At 40.8% G+C, this 22,305-nt stretch overlaps 1 protein-coding gene across 1 annotated transcript in view; it reads right to left on the bottom strand.

Moving 5' to 3' along the window:
• The window catches only part of LOC136876459 (acetylcholine receptor subunit alpha-like), a 1,223,921-nt gene that overhangs the window by 1,094,203 nt on the left and 107,413 nt on the right, over window positions 1-22,305 (bottom strand). The gene's annotated exons all lie outside the window — the stretch shown is intronic.

The raw sequence follows: 22,305 nt of genomic DNA, 5'->3' as shown, positions 1-22,305 counted from the left end.
ATAAGAACATGGGTTCAGTTCCATGTCAGTAAATCGACAAAAATAGAAGTTAAATTTGCACTTCTATAGGGGTACAAGGTCCTAAGGTTGACTCAGCCTACACCAAAAGCGAGTAAATTCCTGAGGACAAAGTGGACGGACATAGAGATAACTACCCTACCCCACTTGGAGCATAGGTAAAAGTAGCTATTTTGCTTTACGTCGCACCAACACAGGTCTTATAGCGACGATAGGATAGGAAAGGCCTAGGAATGGGAAGGAAGCGGCCGTCTCCTTAATTAAGGTATAGCCCCAGCATTTTCCTGGTGTGAAAATGGGAAACCACGGAAATCCATCTTCAGGGCTGCCGACAGTGGGATTTGAACCCACTATCTCCCGGATGCAAGCTCACAGCTGCGCGCTCCTAACCGCACAACTTGCATTCTTCCAAGGACCTGCATGCTCGGTATCGAGATGGCTTTGTTTCGGCTTTCTATTTAACCAATCTACATCGCTTGATTGGTTCTTGTCGACAGAAGTATTCATTTTATTGCAGAAACGACGTACTTGTCTTAACACAGCCACTAATCTTTACTCTCTGAAAGGGGAGAAATTGCTCTCCTTTTGCAGCTGTGTTTACATTGCACATGCCCTAGTTTATTTACAAAAACGTCAATCATTTGATTAGTTTCTTCTATTCGTAGGCAGATTTTAAGCAAAAATAATGTTTTTATTTGAGATTTTTTTATTTTATACACGCGTTTAACTTTCTGTACGTGCCAGTTAACGTTTGCTTACTAACAAGTATAATTAGGTATCGATAAACCAAGTATACGCTATCCTCTATAAATGGCGTAATGACCACATCATTAATGAATTACCACCATTTGATGAAGTAATGTAGTTCAAAGAATGAGAATATCCAAAAAGCGCTAAATGAAGTAAACTGCAGTCTCCGCTGCAGCAACAGAGCACGAACGCCTGCTCGCATTACTACGGTGAGTGGGAATTACTCTCGTGATTTGCTGACACCGTTCTGGTGTACAAGCAACTCTGCGTATTTCCAAGAGGTGAAATTCGAATATTGCCAAATGTACCATTTTACAGAAGATAATTTGGAAACTGAGTTGTACATTGTGTAGGGAACTGTGACAACACGGTTCTATTTTAGAGCTACACCTGTTTTAACTAGAAAAGCTGCAGCGTGCAATTGATAGGCAACCTGGATAACAACACTGGTGCGCAGAAGTATACGCTACTCCTGCACGACGTGTACTACCATTAACGCCGTGACGTACGTTGCTTAAGCAACCTTTCTAGCGATGTTGTATTGCCAGGATGCATACTCCTACCTGTTAAAATCCGTGAATTATAATGCTAACGCCGTGATGTACGTAACTTAGGCAACCTTGTTAGCAGTCTTGTGTTGCCCAGATGCATACCCTACCCGTAACAACGTTGCGAAATTTAAGCATTATTGCATGAAACCACCGTCACGCTCAAGTAATGCAGAACTGAGAAAAGATTTTCTTTTCGTTAGCGGTTGAACTTCTATCTATGACAGATTTTCGGTGACGAGGGATTAAGGAAAAGACAGGACTGGGAAGTAAGCAGCTGTACCCTTTATTAAGGTACAACCCCGGCATACGCCTGATGTGGAAATAGAAACACCATGAAAAACCAACTTTAGAGCTGTCGATGGTGAGATTCAAACCCGCAAGCTCCCGAACTCATTCTCAATCTGATGACTACTCGACTCGTACCACTCAGACAACTTGCTAAGTAGGAGATATAAACGCTGTGGAACGTAGTATATGAAGGGACGAAAATATAAGCGTTGTTTGGAGAACTCAACTATAAAGTACAGATATTATGACAAAATCTGGGTATCTGTAAATTCCCCTACAACACTGCATGATCATGATAGACTACGGCTGTTACAACTATAGACGTTACGTGGAAGTAATCAACGTATTGTTTTTCTTTTGTTTTTAATTTTTTCTAGTATTTTAACGTCCCACTAACACACTGAATGTTTTCTGTGACGCCAAGGATGTGAAAGGACTGGGAAGGAGGTGGTCGTAGCCTTAATTAAGATACAGCCCCATCATTTTGATTGGGGTAAAAATCGGAAAGCACGGATAACATGATCAGGACTGCTGTTGGTGTAACTCGAATTCACTATTTCCCGAATGCAAGCTGACAGCTACGTGACCCTAACCGCACGACCAACTCGCTCGATCAACCAAAGTTGTGACAGTACGTTGATCAATTTCTGGTCAACACTCCGATGTCAACGATCTACTGTCATATAGTTCCTCCAGCATGGGAGTTGCATGTTTCTTGAAGTCAGCAGCTCAGTTCCGGCTCCAAAAATTTCGAACGTTTTTCTCAAGTAAAATCTTCGTTTGACTTTCCTGTACCATGTGCATAGTTTCGGTTCGTGTTTTTATTTGATAATGACACGCACTAGCCGTGCTGAATGACTCAGAAAATACAGTACTGCCTTCCTGAGCATACGCTGGCGGGTTCCATCACTGCCTTGTCTGGTGATATTTTTGAAGGTACTCATATACGCCAGCATCTTATCAGTAGATTCACCAGCACGTAAACGAACTCCTTCGGACGAATGTATGGCACTTCGGCGTTTTCAAAACCCACAAAAATAATTACTGATATGTAAATAGGATATTATTATCATTATTACTATTTACTAATAGTAGCGATGGTATTTATTCACCCACAAATCATTGCAGAGAAACCTAACTTTTACATTCTACATAACTCTTAGAGGGTTACCGAGTGAGTTGGCTGCGCGATTCGGCTTGCTTTAGGGAAATGGTAGTTTCGAACCCCATTGTGTAGTAATAATAATTATGCTTTTCTGAAATATAGAAATGTAATCCAGGTTGCCTATCAAAATCCTGGAGTTTGCAGTATGCATCTTAACAGAACAAGACTGTTAGAAAGGTTGCGTAGGTAACATACGTTACGGCGTGAGCAGTGGTACACGTCGTGTAGGAGTGCCTATACTTCTGGGCACCAGGGTATTGTTATCCAGGTTGCCTAGCAGGCACACGCCGCAGCTTTCATAGTACAAACAACCACAGCTCTAAAATAGAAGCGCATTGTCACAGTTGCCTACAAAATGCACAACTCTCAGTTAACAAAGTACGTTACAGTAAGTGCAACACTCAGATTTCACCGTAACTATCTTTTGAAAATACGTTGCGATGTTTGTACCAGAACAAGGCTCAGCAAGTCACTAGCTCACGAATGTTTTTCCTACTCACCGTAGCATTACGAGAAAGCGTTCCTACTCTGTTTCTGTAGCAGAGACTAAAGCTTACTTCATCTTGCGCTTTTGGATATTCTCATTCTTTGAACTCGATTACCTCATCAAGTGGTGGTAATTTGTTGATGATTAGGTCGTTTCGCTATTTACACAATACAACGGCTTACCAATAATGGCTGCTTTTAGTTTTAAAAAAGCCTGCACAAAAGAAACCATATATCAAATCAATACAGTACCTTTTACACCAAAACAATCTGCCTAATAATAGGGAAGGCTCAAAGTTGATTAGTGCTTATTAATAATGACATTTGTTAAACGGACAGCCTTTAAGACGGCTTGCCGTTGTTTCTCATTTTCACATTAGGCAAATGCTGCGGATGAACCTTAATTAGTGGCTAGACTACTTCCTTTCTAGTTCTGGCACTGAACTGCCCCATCTTTGTCATAAGACCTGTCTGAGTCGGTGGGGCGTTAACTTCTTTCAGGTTGAAAAATAATGTTGCTGACCTAAATATTAGGAATATAGTCATACCAAATTTCAGTTCAACTGGTCCTTTTTCTTTTGGTGTGAAGGAAACCGCGACCATGTCGTTTTTAAGTATTATGGGAGTTTTTTACAAATAATTTCACCAATATATTTTTGGTCGATACTTTGATGTAAAAACATAGTTAATATGTGACGGTTCCCTCTGAGAATACTTGTTACAACTCTCATAAAATTCTGCCCATGGTTTAGATGTGATGTTTCCGAAGGCAAAAAGAGACATCATGTCATATATGGAGAGGGGCTGGATTTAGAAAGACGCCCAAACATATATTTGTTTATTTTCAACTACGAATTAATATGCAAAATTTCTCAACTCCAAATTTAGTGACTCGTGAGGTACCGATACTTAAAGAACCATCTCCCCCACGCCTTTTCATCCCTGGTAGGGTGGATTTTCTAAAGAAACACAAACAGGAGTTTCAGTTATTTATAATGGTGAATTTGTGTGTTAAATTTCACCTCTCCGATTTTAAAGACTCAAGTTGTGGATATTCTTTAATAAGAGGATTGACCTTTTTCACCCTTTAGGGCTCCAATATTGTAACGTTATTTCTTATCTATTGTCCACACTGTCCAAATTGTATGATTCTTCGTACAACGGTTTTTGCTGGACTTAATGCGATATCTGGCTGCGGGTCATAGAGCCCTGAACGGATCCGCCAAGTTAATTTAATGTCTTGGCGGATACAAACTTTACAAATTTTTGCTGATAATTTCTTTAAAAAAATGACGTTTATTTTCATGTATGATATACTCTTGTCTTTGTTTGTGGTTAGGCGACCCTTGACAGTGGTATGGGATAATAAAGAGCTTTGAGACCAAAAAGCCGTAAATCGGATCTAAGCCTAACTGACTCCTACCCGTAATTAATGGAATAAAGGAAGGAACACAGGTCAATACGTCGGTAGTTGTCGCGAGAGGAAATCCCTCATAAACCTGTGATTGTAGGGATCTGGTGCCAGGTATAAGGCCTGTTGTATTATGTTAACAGATCTATCCGTTTAAATACCTTGGGTGTGATATACTGTAGTTAAATATTTTAATTATCCGCGGATTACCATTTTGCGAATGCAGATAACCATTCATGGGTGCGGATGCGAGTATTATTTTGTATATCGGCGCAGAGCTCTACTCCGGGAGTCCTAGCTCATCCTTTGTGTGCTTCCTTCTCACGTCATTGTATGGGGTTCAAATCTCAGTCGTTTTATGCTGAATTTTAAGAATTCCTTCAAAGAAATATGTTGCAGTTTTCTTCACCTTTAATTTTAAAATACTAACAATTTAATGAGTGATGTCTATGCGGAATTTAACGTCCACAACTTTAGCGACTCTTAAGGTATGGGTACCATTGGAAAACCAACATATCCTTCCTTAGACCCTATAAGGGTTGAATTTCGAAAAATGACCAAACACCTCTGTTTATTTTCACTAAGATGTCCACATACAGAATTTCTCGTCCCCAAATTTAGCGAAAATTCATCCCCCATTCTGATACCAATTAGGGTTGAATTTCGAAAATCTCTCAATCATGTTTTTGTTTCGTTTTTAATGATTACTTTATACATCAAACATCACATTTCCAACGTAAACGATTCTCAAGATATGGATCTTATTATATAATTTATCACACTTTTCACCCCTATAAAATGTGGAACACAAGTGTACTTACTTTAATTATCAATTCATAAGGAGGATTAATCCCCTTTCCACCTTCTTTGGATGTGAATATCCAAACGTCCTCTTTTGCATCATGCAGACAGCATAAGAGAAGTAAAATGTCTAAGTTTCACTGTTCTTGGTAAAGCTGTCTTGGCTGGGTGTTGATGACACTCAGCGAATTTTATTTTATTTAAACTTATATATTTTCTTTCTATATGATTAGTTTTGCGCCAACACAGGTTTGTTTCCGGCGATACTGAGAAAAGTTCTAAGACTGTAAAGGTGGCCTTAATTAACACGTCCACAACGGAATTAAACATTGTTTTCCTTCCTGCCAGCCACAAGGGTAATTTTTCCGTTTTCCATATTGTTGTGGTAGGTATAAAGTGATACGTCATTAACGGATCTGACGTATAATTTTTATACTTTTCCGCTTAATTTTACGTGTACAATCCATGGAACACCACGGCCCACAGAAAAATCGAGCATATACCACCATCTGTCTCTTTACGAGCATTAACTCATCTGGTAATCATTAAACAGTTGGTAAGACAGCAGAGATTTGTTTACTCATCGAGTTCTCCCGCCATTAAGTAATGGTCAACCATTCTCCTGAAATGTGAAGAAATCCTGAAAAACAACACACTCAAGAAATGTACCGTAGTCTGCATTGTGCATATTGTCAGGGTACACTCCTGTGACGGTAATGATCTGGTGCGAGAGATTCGCTAAGAATTTTCCTCGCTCCCTCCGTCAGAGTTCCCGAATTCAGTGGCTCGGATGATGCTGTTAGCGTCCAGTCCACTGAGCTGTGACTGCAGATTGACACACGTTTGTCTGGCGAGCGTTGGACACTTGCGACACTTTACCACCATCAACAGCTCAACTATCGTGAGAAATAATTCTCATTAGTGAGTTTCTATAAAATATTTTTGGTGGTCTATTGTTAATATTATGTTGTCATTTTGTACTAAGTGGCAATTAGAATGCTAGTAAAAATGGGATATATACGTAAATTATGAACAATGAGCGAGAGAGATATGTAACTGTAAGCTAGAATTCCCACTATCGGAAGCTCTGAAGATGATTTTTGATTTTCCCATTATACACGAGGAAAATACTGAGGCTGTAACCATCATCGCGAACAACTTATGCGTTAGTGAGATATTAAAGGCTAGCAGACAGAAATTGTGAATATCATAAAACTTACTGGAGTATTCGCACACTGGATTTCAGTACGGTTATTTAGTCTTGTTTACAACTATACTGTTTCCTGTCTTTTCCTTCCTTTTTTCTGAAATGTCATCCCAAGAATAGGTGGCGGAGGAACTGTAACAAGAATAGTTCGGTGTGCCAGGGAAGTTTCTCCTCAGTGGCTCCGCGTGAGAGACAGCTAGTAATAGCAGTTATGTTTGTAGCACAAACACAGCTATTTCCTGTGAATGTAATGATGTTTCTCTTATTACACTGACTTTGCCTGAAGACCAAATCCGTGAATTTTGACAGTTTATAAATGAAACCATGCCTTGTCCGGTTCATGCTTATGTCAATTTATGATTTTTTGGAATTATTTGGGATTAGAAACTTCTTCGCGTAATCAATTTGTCTTAATTCTTCAACCGTGGTAGTTTTACAGGACTACAATTGAAGTTATTACAGATTAATTTTCTGCCCACTTACAGATTCGGGATTTTTAAGTTCAAAATTATAGAACGTAAAAATTACACAAACTTAACTACGATATATCTTCTTATATAAATTATGTGCGGAAAAATCGATACGTAGTGCTTTTAAAAGAAGTATTATCTACATAATTACGAATTTATAATAACATGTTATTTAAATTGAATGAAGAAAATGGAATTTAACATTTCAAAAAAGGTATTTTGGAAAACTATTAATTGTAGATGAAAGAAATGTTCGTGATATCTCTATTTAAGTGGGCGACATTCCCACAAAGTTTCGTGAAAATCCATGCATTACGTAAAAATATCTTTTTATCTCCGGAGTGTCGCCTTAAAGTATTGTATATTGTAAAAAACTAACTGCACGTATTATATTACGGTTACAATAAATGAATAGACTCCTCCCAGTTGATGGTCATCCGGTATTTTTTTTTGCAAGTTGTTTTACGTCGCACCGACACAGATAGGTCTTACGGCGACGATGGGATAGGAAAGGGCTAGGAGTGGCAAGGAAGCGGCCGTGGCCTTAAATAAACATTTGCCTTTTGTGAAAATGGGAAACTACGGAAAGCCATATTCAGAGCTGCCACATAACATTCTGATCCGAAAGCTGGTGAAAACAAACATTGATAAAAGGGTGGTTCTGTGGATCCGGCAATTTCCGACAGACCGCATGCAGAGGGTAAAGATAGAAGGGCCGGGCTGAGTGGCTCAGAGGGTTGAGGCGCTGACCTTCTGACTCCAACTTGACAAGATCGACCGTGGCTCAGTCCGGTAGTATCTGAAGGTGCTCAAATACGTCAGCTACGTGTCGGTAGATTTACTGGCACGTAAAAAACTCCTGCAGGAATAAATTCTGGCACTTCGGCAACTCCGAAAACCGTCAAAGTAGTTAGTGGGACGTAATTTAAATAACATTATTAAAACATGGGAAGTAAATACTCCGACGAAGTTTCTATAACGTCGGGAGTCGTACGGCGTTTATCAACTATCTTTCCTGGGTTTTATCAACTATCTTTCTTTTGTTTTTCTTAATCTGTTTAGCCTCCAGGGTCGGTTTTTCCCTCGGACTCGGCGAGGGATCTCACCTCTACCGCCTTAAGGGCAGTTCCTGGAGCGGGAGACTTTGGGTCAGGGTATACAACTGGGGAGGAGCACCAGTACCTCGCCCAGACAGTCTCACCTGCTATGTTCAAGAGGGGCCTTGTGGGGGATGGGAATATTGGAAGGGATAGACAAGAAAGAGGGAAGGAAGCGGCCGTGGCCTTAATTTAGGTACCATCCCGGCATTTTCCTGGAGGAGAAGTGGGAAACCATGGAAACCACTTCGAGGATGGCTGAGGTGAGACTTGAACCCACCTCTACTCAGTTGACCTCCCGAAGCTGAGTGAACACCGTTCCATCCCTCACACCACTTTTCAAATTTCGTGGCAGAGCCGGGAATCGAACCCGAGCCTCCGGGGGCGATAACTAATCACGCTAACCAATACACCATATCAACTATCTACTGAACAAAATTCGAAGTGAATGCACATTGTTTGCGGACGGCTGCTTAATATACAGGAAAATACAGAATGCTAGCGATAATAGGTTTTTACAAACCCATATAAATATACTCCATTAGTAGGCACTCGATAACAAGATGAAAGTAAATTCTCGAAAATTCAGTTTCATAAGAATGGGAAAGAAACTAGGGATTCCACGTAAAGAGAGATCTAAAATGGGACACCCACGTAGGAAGTGTAATTACCAAAGCGTACAAATACTTACACTTCGTGATGAGGGTGCTAAAGGGCAGCATTTCCCAGGCGAAGGCGCAGGGCTATGTATCACTCATTAGACCACTCCTGGAATATGGAGTAGCCATATGGGATCCATACCAAACAGGACTCATTAAGGGACTTGAGATGATTCAGCGAAAGGCTGTAAGATTCGTGCTTAATGACTTCAATTCTTGAAGTAGTGTGACAAGTACGATAGGAAAGCTTGGATGGTAGACACTGGGGACTAGAAGGAAACGAACACTGTTATGTGTCATGCTTACACGAATAAGCCAGCTTGGGAAGAGTTGAACAGTCGACTAGAAAAGCCCTGTTACCTAAGCAGGACAGATCATCTGCCCTTGAGGCGGTAGAGGTGGGATCCCTCGCCGAGTCCGAGCGAAAAACCAACCCTGGAGGATAAGCAGATTAGAAAGAAAGAAAGAAAGAAAGAAAGAAAGAAAGAAAGAAAGAAAGAGACGCATCGGAGAAAATTATAATGTGTAAATTGAATAACCACTGTCCAACGTCATCGATAGACAGGAATTAGAATGATTACGTCATGTCATAGGAAGCCTCCGTGGCTCAGACGGCAGCGCGTCTGCCTCTCACCGCTGGGTTCCGTGGTTCAAATACCTGTCACTCCATCTGACATAAATGATTAATGTTACTTCAAATAAATAGATTCATACCTGCCTCACTAACTTTTAAATTTGTACTTTGAAAATAATTCGTATCACACCAACATCCTCTCAGTGTAAATGAGAAGCTTTGCTTTAAGCTTTATTTTGCATTCTAGGTACACTTTCCAGTACATCTACTATGTTATGACTTATCTCACCTTAATAATGAGAGCGACGGGCGATGTGTGCATGTTTTACAGCTAAAATCATATTATCGTACTTTCAAATCCACCTTCAAATGCAGAGCACCGGGCGAGTTGGCCGTGCGCGTAGAGGCGCGCGGCTGTGAGCTTGCATCCGGGAGATAGTAGGTTCGAATCCCACTATCGGCAGCCCTGAAGATGGTTTTCCGTGGCATCCCATTTTCACAGCAGGTAAATGCTGGGGATGTACCTTAATTAAGGCCACGGCCGCTTCCTTCCAACTCCTAGGCCTTTCCTATCCCATCGTTGCCATAAGACCTATCTGTGTCGGTGCGACGTAAAGCCCCTAGCAAAAAAAATGCAGAGGCGTGACAGGTTTTCCTCCGGGTACTCCGGTTTCGCTTGTCATCTTTCATTCCAGCAACATTCCATTATCATTTCATGTCATCTGTCAGTCATTTTAATCATTACCCCAGAGAAGTGCGACAGGCCTCGGCAGCCGGCAAAATTCTCATCCTCGCCGCAAGATGGGGCCTTCATTCATTCCATCCCTGACCTGGTCGAATGACTGGTTGTAGGTTGCAGGTTTTCATTCTCATTTTCATAGGTCATGTCATCAGTGGAGATATAGAAAGTGTTAGTTGGTTGAACTCTATCACTGAGATTTTGAATTCTATGATCAGGACTGTTCACTCAGACTCAGATTCTACCTCCGGTCGTTCTATGTCATCCGAAGTTCAACTCCATGCTACGACCACGTTCTTGCTAACTCTAACCACTACTTACGTCACTTTCACTCGTATACTTCACATGCAAGAAGTGCGTGAACTACATTCTCCAAATCTCTAAATTTAGGCATCACTAAAAAATTATTGCGTAATATTGACACAATCCATGATATATCTGACCACTTTCGATGGCGCTGTTAAAGGGCAATTGAATAATAAAAATACTAGGATTCTTATTCTCTTACTTTGTATCAAAATCACCTACATTCTCGTGCCTCAGCATTACGAATCGAACGCGAACGTTCATTGAAAGTATATGTCTAACTAGGTGATACACAAAGGGTTCATCGATACCTTAGATCCTTCCGTGGGTCAGTGGTCTGCGTATTGGAAAATCATGGGTTCGAACCTGGCAGAAGTATCAGGATATTTGAAGGGCGAATAAAAATTTCGTTCCACACTATGTCGTACAATTTCGGCATGGAAAAAAATATATCTGACTACACATTCGGTGTTAACCCTAAAAATAACTCGTAAAACCGAGTACATCAAACAGAGCACTAATTGATCGGTTCAGTACGTTTCAAGGCCTCTAAATTTCGTGAGCTGTATACCTTTAAGTGCAATTAACACCGAAATGTTCAAGATTCATGAGCCTGAATTCCACAGACAGAGAGAGAACCGGAATATGATCGCACGCTACAGCGCTTGTCAACCGGCTGATGAATAACATTTTCAACACTCTGTAATTGTGGTAAGTTCTATCCGTTTTTCTCTCTTATCCATTCATTGAAGTCTGCGTGTTTTCTGCGGGCGTACTGGAACGGTGTTACGGTGACCATGCCCTTGTTTATCGATACGTGACATGCAGGAGGACAACAACCTTGCAGGACTCTCAACTGACATGCAGATATCAAAAAAGGCTTTCACGGCCGCAGATCTTATAATCACAGCAATAGAACCAGCTTTTGGGTGGTTAGGCCGTGTGCATTATGCAGAGTTTCGTCCAGCTGATGAGTCCAAATGGCACGTCTGGACGAAACTCTGCATAATGCACACGGCCTAACCACCCAAAAGCTGGTTCTATTGCTGTGATTATAAGACATGCAGATAGTTTCAATGTCGTCAAATAAAAATTAGAAACAGTTATAGAATAATATGATAAGTTAAAAACACGACGAATATCGGTGGGTTTTGAAGACGGAAAAATTTACTTCACTTCACGTCATTCTTTTATTTCTTTGGGAAAAATCCCGCAGTGTATTACAACGTTTAAGGCTTGTTTTCGTAACAAGTTCCATAAATAAAATTGTGTGGTGACCGGGTGACCAAACGTGAGCCGGGCATTGTTATTACTTACCTACGCCAAGTTCCCGTCCTTTATACTTCCTGTCCCTCAAACAACTCTTGACATCGCCAGAGCCTGACAGTAAGAGGTGTGCAAAATCTACGAGGTCTTTGATATTGGCACCTTTAAGGCCTTTCCTTTTCTCTGGTCAAAGAATTTTTTTTTTTTGCTAGTGGCTTTACGTCGCACCGACACAGATAGGTCTTATGGCGACAATGGGCTAGGAAAGGCCTAGGAATTGGAAGGAAGCGGCCGTGGCCTTAATTAAGGTGCAGCTCCAGCATTTTCCTGGTGTGAAAATGGGAAACCACGAAAAACCAGGGCTGCCGACAGTGGGATTCGAACCCACTGTCTCCCGCATGCAAGTTTACAGCCGCGCGCCCCTAACCGCACGACCAACTCGCCCGGTGGTCAAAGAATTGGAATTGTTTCTATCTTTCTTACGATTGTGTTAAAAGGACCTATAATACAAATGTTTTATCCCCTAAAATAACAGTCACTACCACATAACTACGGTGGTGCTACCTGTTAAGAAGAACTGAACATCAAAAACTAACGCATAAGTCGACCAGGTGGTGGTGCCAAGTAAAATGGTGCACAACTCAGCGGTCGAGGTCTACGGATTATTATTATTATTATTATTATTATTATTATTATTATTATTATTATTATTATTATTATTATTATTATTATTATGTATTTATTTACTGCGCACTACAGGATTTCTAATCCCAATTACAGTGGCAAATGTTTACACGTGTTTTTAATGTTTCAATCAGTCTAATATCATAATATCTAAACTATTCTAATATTATATTTACGTTGAGAAATAAATAATATTACATATCTAATCCTTACAATAAAACAAGTATATAAAACATAATTTCGTATCTAAACTATTCTAATATTATATTTACAAAGAGAAAGGAACAGTATTTCACATCTAGTCTAATTTAATCTTTACATGAAAAAAATCGTAATTTCATATCTAAACTATTATTTTTTCTAGTTCTAACACGTATAATTACATTTATGGGATAGGGCTTAATGTAGAATGTTTATAATACATTTTTGGTTCAAATCAGCATTACAGAGTTTTCATGGAGATGGTTAATTGTTGTAAGAAACGGGTCTAGAGGTACACAGAAGTCTAAAGAATTATTTTTCTGAACTGCACTGTTGTAGACATTGCATAGCCTGTAGAGTGGGGAATTTTTGTGAGCGGTTGTTCTGACCTTTTTATTATGAAAAGTTACATTTGTCCTCCCATTAAAGCGGGGCACGTGGAAGCTCAAGAGGCATAAAAAGTCAGGGTTGTCAATAATAGAGTTTACAGTTTTGTACAGAAACTTCATGTCATCCTTTTGTCTCCTCAGTTCCAAGCTTTCTATTTCAAAATTTAGGAGAAGTTCGTTGTATGCTATGTGTGGATAATTACCGGTTTTTTATAAGTATTTTAAATCTCTCTTTTGGATTTTTTCGATCTGTACAATATATATTTTGTTTGCTGGATTCCATATAACGCTTGCGTATTCTACTTTGGGCCTGACGAGAGAGCTGTAGAGGTGCATACAGGTTTTTTATGAGTTTAGGATTTGTGATGAGGAATGTCAAAACCTTTAATGTCCTGTACGACTCACCAACTACCTTCTGTATATGTGAAGTGAAGTTGAGTTCTCGGTCTAATAATATCCCGAAGTCTTTAACCTCATTTACTGGTTTCAGGTCATCGTAACCTAGTTTATAGTTAAAGGAAATACACGTTTTATTTCGAGTGAACGACATGGATATACATTTCTCTACATTTAGATATAGTTGATTTTCAGTCGTCCATTGTAGTAAATTACTTAAGTCAGCCTGGAGAAGTTCGCAGTCGTTAATGGTGACAATCGATTTGAATGCCTTAAAGTCATCGGTGTACAAGAGAGAGTCCGCGTATTTTATTCGTTCAGGTAAGTCATTGATTAGAAGTAGGAACATCCACGGCCCTAGATTAGAGCCCTGGACTATTCCTGAATTTACAGGGTATTCTCTGGATGAGTTTCTTTGATATATTACATACTACTTTCTATCTCTTAGGTAGGAGCGGAAAAGACATAGTAGTTGGTAAGATAATCCAAGCATATTTAATTTTTTTAGGAGAATGTCACGATCAATTTTGTTAAAGGCCTTTTCGAAGTCAGTAAATATTGCATCTATCTGGCCACCTCTATCAAGTTCTGAGGATATTGATTGTGTAAAATGTGAGATTTGTTACTGTAGATCGTCCTGAAATAAATCCATGTTGCTGTTCTGATATTAAAGGTCGTGTATAGACTGTGAGTCTACGACATAATATAAATTCGAAAACCTTGGCTATAGCTGAAATAATTGATATTGGTCAGTAGTTTTTTATTAACATTGGATTACCCGATTTAAACACAGGACATACTCGGGACAGTTTCCATACTGTGGGAAATACAGATGTTTTGAGAACTAAGTTATAAATGAAGAGGAGAGGATATTTCAGTACATCTTTGCAACCTTTTATAACATACGGTGGTATCTGATCTGGTCCCACGGAAGACTTTGGCTTGAGCTTTTTTAACGCTAGTTCAACATCCTCTACAGTAATGCTGTCAATGTGGATATTGCCAGTGGTTCCTGATGGAACGTTTGGAATGTTATACTGAGCTCTATCTTGGGAATATACAGACTGAAAGTACGTTGCAAACACTTCCGTAATGTTCCTACCATTCTCTAATACTTTAGAGTCGTATTCATAGGTATTGCGATTATTGTCCAAAAGGTTTTGGTGTTATCAGTGATATCCTGCTCTACAGATTTTACATAATAGTTACATAAGGATTAATTGCAGACTTAGTTTAGGATCTTAACGGTTTTTTTTGCTAGGGGCTTTACGTCGCACCGACACAGATCGGTCTTATGGCGACGATGGGATAGGAAAGGCCTAGGAATTGGAAGGAAGCGGCCGTGGCCTTAATTAAGGTACAGCCCCAACATTTGCCTGGTGTGAAAATGGGAAACCACGGAAAACCATCTTCAGGGCTGCCGATAGTGGGATTCGAACCTACTATCTCCCGGATGCAAGCTCACAGCCGCGCGCCTCTACGCGTACGGCCAACTCGCCCGGTCCTTAACGTTTTAAATTGCCTATTGTAATATCCTGAAAGGTGCTTCCGTTGTCGGTAGTATTCTTTCTCTTTCAGTTTTTGTTTTATGCTCTTTGTGAACCAAATTGGGTGTGTGCTGACCTTCCACGAGCCGCTTTTAGGAACAATCTCATTTAACACTGCGTACATTTTTATTATTATTATTATTATTATTATTATTATTATTATTATTATTATTATTATTATTATTATTCCGGGAATTTTGTGGTGACCAGAGGTGAAAGAAGGTGCGGGCATGAGTGGGTGGATATAGAAAAGACGGAAGATTAATTTAAAACTTTAAAATTGGTGATGGGTCGATGACCTAGATGTTAGGCCCCTTCAAACAACAAGCAAGCATCAAAATTGGTGACATATTTCTTTCCGGTTTTTTTCTCTTTTCAAGCTTTACACTTTTCTAAGCAAATAACAAAATCATGTCTTAAATCTAGCTCTGAGCTTGAGTAACAATATTAGAAAAATCAGAAGGATCAGCCAACAACTATTTAACAACCTGAGCTTGAAGCTCCCTAGTTACACATTTTACTGCTCCTTTCAACCAACAGTCAAGGAGACGGATCTCCCAATTTTTACATCAGTAGGAAGAGCGTCTTTGCTCTACAAATTTACACTCTAGGAGACTATTCTCGAAATTTTTTACGTTCCAGGCCTATCAAGGCACAAATTACATTTAACAAAACAAACAGTAGACACTGTCTTATCGGCTCAACAGTCTGATTGTCTTAAAACGAAATGAATGAAATTGAGTTTAACAGGGGTAACAAGTACCCATTCTACGTGGCCTTTGGTAAAAACAAAAGGTTACAGTTACTGGCCGAAAAAAAAAAAAGTTAGGAGGTGAACTCTTGCACTCCTTGAAATCCACATGAAAATACTAAAACCCTATGCAGGCTTATGGCCCGATGTTACAGAGGCTAAGCCTATACTACAGAGGTGACTAGATGGAGAGAAAGTTTACAAAAATACGAGATGAATTTAAAGGTTACAAAATCATAGTCACTTCAATATCAAGTTGAGAGGGAATAGAAGAGGGTCCCTCACTCTTTATTCCCGAACTTTTGTTAAGTTCTTTAGACTTGTTTGAGAATTTACATTAAGAAATAAAAGTTACATTGTGAAAGAAATTTGAACATTCCCCTGGAGCTAGCTTTAATAGACTATCACATTGTTAAGCAGAATCTGCCATTACCTTGAGCTGGTGGACCTCCCGAAGATGGACGAGGGAGCCCTTCCCCCTGCCTCCGCTACGAACACACTATAAACCTCTTGACTGGAGCGATCACAAAGACAACATGTCCTGAAATGTCCCAGCTTTTATAGCGGAGAGGAAGGTTCCAGATTTATCTGGTCCGAGACCCTGACACCCCCACAATTCCTATCGGTTAATTTAATAAACATCAACAATTTCTGATTGGTTACTTAAATAAATGTACAAAATTTCTAACTGGTTAACATATTAAGTTGGTGGGAAGACATAGAAGTGCTGATAACTTTAGAACACTAAAAACAATCAATAAACAATTCACTTTAGGAAACCTTGACACACAAAATTACTTCAAAAATTAATTGTTCATTCTCACCCCAGAGGGCGCATCTAAGTTGATAGTAGAAACATCTGTCGAAAAATATTCAAGCTATTTCCAAAATCAGTATCAGATTTCCTTCTACAAGGCGTTAGTTTTAAATGCACGGGGCGGGTGTGCCTCCGGTACAATTATTATTGCTACGTTGAGAACCGAGAGAAATACAAAAGTGTAACTAAACTATCATTGTCCATCATTATACTCAGAAATGTTCTGGTTTTCCAGTATATTGCAGCACTTTCTTTAGATTTCTTTTTTATAGTGTCATAGCAACATCTGTCTTAATATCCAGAAGACTTCAGGTATCCCCTATTGTGGAATGTCATTTCACCGACATGCCAAAAATCAGCGCCTGGTGCAATTTCTTGATGGATGTAGTATTTTTACATTTGTCTTCTGGCACAGGCCAGAGCAACGTTTAGCTTTCACCGAGGTCTCAGTATATTTATGGCTGTAACGATATGGAAGCTGCTGAAGTATAGGGGTAGCTGAATACGGGTTTCGGAGCGTCCAGGCTGGTCGTGCTGCAATAGCAGTTTCTATCCCAGTGAGGAAAGCAAGGGCAAACTACAACACTTCTCATCTTGCCTTGTACACTTCTTATGGTGCCGCCATCGGTGTGGTGCTTCTTCGAGGATCCAACAATCCTCCGTGCTCCGGAGTCTAAAAGCCATGAGATTGCGTGTAGGGGTCCGCATGTAGTAGTGTAGAAGTAGTATGTTTGCCTCTTGCCCGGAGACCACAGGTTCGATCCCTGGCCAGTGCAGGGATTTCAGTTCTATACTGAGGTGGGAAGAGCCTTCTCTAACAAATTGAGGAGTTTACTGATAAGGAAGTTAGTGGTCTGGTCACGGAAATACCACCAATACAGCTGAGGATATCGTCACACTGACCACGTAACACTCCGAACTCTGCAGGCCATCTGACTGGACAGGAGCAGTCTTGGCAGGCCAAGTGCCTAACGAACTGTTCCATGGGTTAGATCTTTTATCATTTTCCCCTTGTAGCATGGGAATGTTCAAAAAACTCGACATGGATACCACGAGTTCACCCCTGGAGGTATCTAAACGTGGCGTGCCTTCCAGGCGTGTCAGTCATAAATCAAATCAAGCATTTATAGGACGTGAGAGTGGTCAATGACGCCAAACATCTTGCGGCTACGAATGCCAGGAAAGTACAGAAATCTATCCAGTCTTCGAACCAATCTTGGTCTATGGCACATGATTACATACTGTAATATCATTTACTCGGAGTGTATTTATTCCTTTATAAATATATATACAGATGGGGACATAATACACTCACGATGTAGATTTAATGGTTTATTACATCAGTTTAATTCAACCACTTGTCTTACACGTACTATAAATATTTTGTTATCACATTCATTAGCTGATGGTAAATAATAATAAAATAAAACGTATTTAATGTACAACACACAACATAAATGCAAAATGAAAATACGAACAAGATTAATAGTGTAACCTGTTACAATTGAGGAGTTTCTCGGAGAAATGACATTGCTCCAAAATCAAGTATTGTGGTAAACATGAAAAAAAGATCTACCATGTCCACATGGCAAGATATATTGGAAGTTCTACTTCATATGAGTACCTTTATATATGCATTAACAAAATAAACTAGTATATGTAGTGAAAGTGGTTATTATCCGTGAAACTCAAAGAATGGAAATGGATATATATCCCTTTTCTGGAAGATTACAAGCAATATACTGTAAGCATACGGGGAAGCTGGGGTAATTCGTATATGGATACGACACCTGACACGCATGTAGTAATAATCCGCCTTTACAGCCACTGTTCGTGTAATCTTAGATTTAGACAGGGTTATTTTGTCAAACAGTGAACGTGGGGTTTGGGCTTTGCTACCAGTTTTGTCAGTCATAAACAACTGTATAGCTATGGTCACCATACATGATAGCACCTCTCCTCTCTGCCGGCCAACGTTCTGATGGTGACAATGTTCTCCACCGACGGGAGTCGAACCCGCTAACAACGGTATCAAGACCACATTTATTCATTCATTCATTCATTCATTCATTCATTCATTCATTTATTTATTTATTTATTGCAAGTGGTTTAACGTTGCACCAACAGATCGAAGGTTTTCGGCGACGCAAGCATGAGAAAGGGATAACTGAGATGGTAGCGGTCGTGGCCTTAAGGTGCAGCCCCAGTATTTGCACGGTGTAAAGATGGGGAAAACCGCGGAAAACCATCTTCATGGCTACTGACAATAAGATGCGACCCAAACCGCAGGTCAACTCGCTCGGTAGAGCTAGTTGGGGGAGGAAGTGCTGACACTGATTTTTTTAAATATTTGTTCGGGACGTCGACCCATGTGGATCTATTGCTCCTACTGACACCATATTGTGTGAACCTGCGTGTAATTGGAATGGTGGTAGTGTGGAATGTTGCGTGTGAGGGAAGGAAGATTAAGAACGTCAGAAACACCCCGTCTCCAGGCCAGGGATATTAATCATTACAATTAAAAACCTCTGACCCGGCCGGGAATCGAACCCTAGGCCGCCAGGTGACAGGCGGACGCGTTTCCCCCTACACCGCGGGGCCAGACAAGTGCTCACACTACAAGTCTTTAAGAAATAGTGAATAAATTTAAATATATCATAAACCTTTCCAAGCGAGCAAATTGCCACCGAGAGTGTAACGACGTATAAAAATGGAGATGTGTACTGACGTGTTAATTTTGTTGTAATAATAATAATAATAATAATAATAATAATGTCCGCCTTTGTGGTGTAGTGGTTAGCGTGATTAGCTGCCACCCCCGGAGGTCCGGGTTCGATTCCCGGCTCTGCCACGAAATTTAAAAAGTGGTACGAGGGCTGGAACGGGGTCCACTCAGCCTCGGGAGGTCAACTGAGTAGAGGTGGGTTCGATTCCCACCTCAGCCATCCTGGAAGTGGTTTTCCGTGGTTTCCCACTTCTCCTCCAGGCAAATACCGGGATGGTACCTAACTTAAGGCCACGGCCGCTTCCTTCCCTCTTCCTTGCCTGTCCCATCCAATCGCCCCATCCCTCCACAAGGCCCCTGTTCAGCATAGCAGGTGAGGCCGCCTGGGCGAGGTACTGGTCAGTTGTATCCTCCGACCCAAAGTCTGAACCTCCAGGACACTGTCCTTGAGGCGGTAGAGGTGGGATCCCTCGCTTAGTCCGCGGAAAAAACCGACCCTGGAGGATAAACAGATTAAGAATAATAATAATAATAATAATAATAATAATAATAATAATAATAATAATAATAATAATAATAATAATAATAATACCCGTGTGGGGATTTAACGGTTACCTCCATCGGGCGCGTCCCATTGGAATTGGGGAAGCTCGCTGGCTCTGCCGCCAGCAGAGTCAGAGGGTAGTAGGGAAATAAAATACCACCGTGAAAAAAACTGGTCCCTTGCCAGGGTTACGGTGAAGACTGGTAAATGACCAGAAGCCAGAAAACATCTTGAGGCAACCTCTAGGGCTAACAACCCTAGTTGTAAAAGGATGGGTACCCGTCCAAAGCAAAGTCAAGTCAAAAAGCATGATGGCACAACATTTCAAGAAACATACCCCAGGGGGTAAATCTTCGGATAAATCCCTCGTCATGAACGTCACGGCGCACGAGTCTCAATTAATTAATTAATGTTATTTGCTTTACGTCCCACTAACTACTCTTTAAGGTCTTCGGAGACGCCGAGGTGCCGGAATTTAGTCCCGCAGGAGTTCTTTTACGTGCCAGTAAATCTACCGACACGGGGCTGTCGTATTTGAGCACCTTCAAATACCACCGGACTGAGCCAGGATCGAACCTGCCAAGTTGGGGTTAGAAGGCCAGCGCCTTAACCGTCTGAGCCACTCAGCCCGGCGCGCACGAGTCTCGTTCGGATTCTGGGGGAGACTCGACATCATGCAAGAGACGAGTCGGAGCGTCTCGGTGTACCCCGAAGAGTCAAAAACTCAGGCCAAAATCTAAAACCTTTCTAGCAACTTTCAACATAAATTCACTTACACAAACTGGCAAGCTGAAAACCCTCACCAAAGCTCTTCACGAAAATCAGATATCCATAATGGCCCTACAGGAAACAAGGTACCCAGATGAAGAGATTTTTGAATCCGAAGGCTACCGATTTTTCAAGAGCAAAACGCAAAGAGGAATCCTCAATGGAGCTGTGATGCTTGGAACCGCGTTTGCTGTTAGAACCAAGATCCTTAAATCGGTTGCAAATTTCGAACCTGTGAATGACAGATTGTCTATACTCACAATTAAATGCGCGAACAAAACCTACGCCCTAGTTAACGCACATGCTCCTACAAACGATAAGAACAAGTCTGATCCAGACGAAGTTGATAATTTCTGGGACCTACTGGATGAAAAATTAAACAAAATCCCCAAACACCATGTCAAGCTTCTTTTGGGTGACTTCAATGCCCAACTAGGTCGTGAACAGAAGTACAAGAAAGTTATAGGAAATTACCCTGCTCACAAAAGAACCAATCCCAACGGCAAAAGACTGGTGTCCATTTGCGAAAATCACAACCTGCAGGTCATGTCGACCCATTTTCGCCATCTACCCAGAAAGCAAATGACTTGGCGTTCTCCCGTTCAAGCTCTCGGAGAGTTCCAAATTGATCATGTTGCAATCTCCAGGAGAAACAGCCCTGAGATTATGAATGTCAAGGTAAAGAAAGGCATCAATGTGGCCTCAGATCATTATATGTCTCTTATGAAATCAAACCATTTCCCGCAAACACAAGGAAGACAACCAAACAGATCACACGCTTCGACAATGATAAACTTCGGCAAAGGGTCGAGGAGTTCCAGGAGAAGGCTAGACCAAATGACTGTGACTTTAACAACGCCAAAAGTCTCCTTGTTGAGGCCGCCAAAGACGTTGCAAAATTCAAGAGAAGCAAAAAGCATGCCTGGTGGAATGGTACTTGCGAATCAGTCCTCCGAGAAAGACTCAATGCGTGGAAACAGTACTACTCTACGAAATCAGAAAATGATTGGGAAACCTACGAAAACCAACCTGCCCAAGCAGCTAGGGTGTTCAGAACCGAGAAACGTAAATACGAAACATCTCTCATTGAAAAGATAGAACAAAACTTTAGGAAGAATGAAAGCAGAGAGTACTACAGAGCCTTCATACGCAAACTCACTGGCTATAAACCACCATCTCTATGCTTTGAGCGAAAGGACGGCACACTGGCGACGTCAAATGAAGAAAATTGCAGCATTCTGGCAGATTACTTCAAGAATTTACTTAATTGCTCTAAACCGCAAAGCGCCATTGAGACCAAGGAACCCTTACTCAGGTACCCAGATTCCAGACCACCCGACAGAGATGAAATCAAGCGCCACATTGCCCGTCTCAAAAATAACAAAGCACCGGGGGAAGACTCAGTAGTAGCAGAAGTATGGAAATATGCCCCAGAGGAATCTCTTGATATCTTGCAAAAGCAAATAGAAGAAATTTGGAACAAGGAGACCCTACCCGAAGATTGGAAAATAGCTTTGATCCATCCATTACACAAAAAAGGCAGCATGAAGAACATCAACAACTACAGAGGAATATCTTTGCTACCCGTGACTTACAAAATTCTATCACTTGCCATCCTGGAGCGTTTGGAAGCACAAGTCGAACATCAAATAGGTGAATACCAAGGAGGGTTCAAAAAAGGTCGCTCAACAGCTG

The sequence above is a fragment of the Anabrus simplex genome, chromosome 1 (assembly GCF_040414725.1).
Source record: "Anabrus simplex isolate iqAnaSimp1 chromosome 1, ASM4041472v1, whole genome shotgun sequence".
In the NCBI taxonomy this organism is placed as follows: Eukaryota; Metazoa; Arthropoda; class Insecta; order Orthoptera; family Tettigoniidae; genus Anabrus; species Anabrus simplex.
This window is presented reverse-complemented; position numbering and strand designations above follow the sequence as displayed.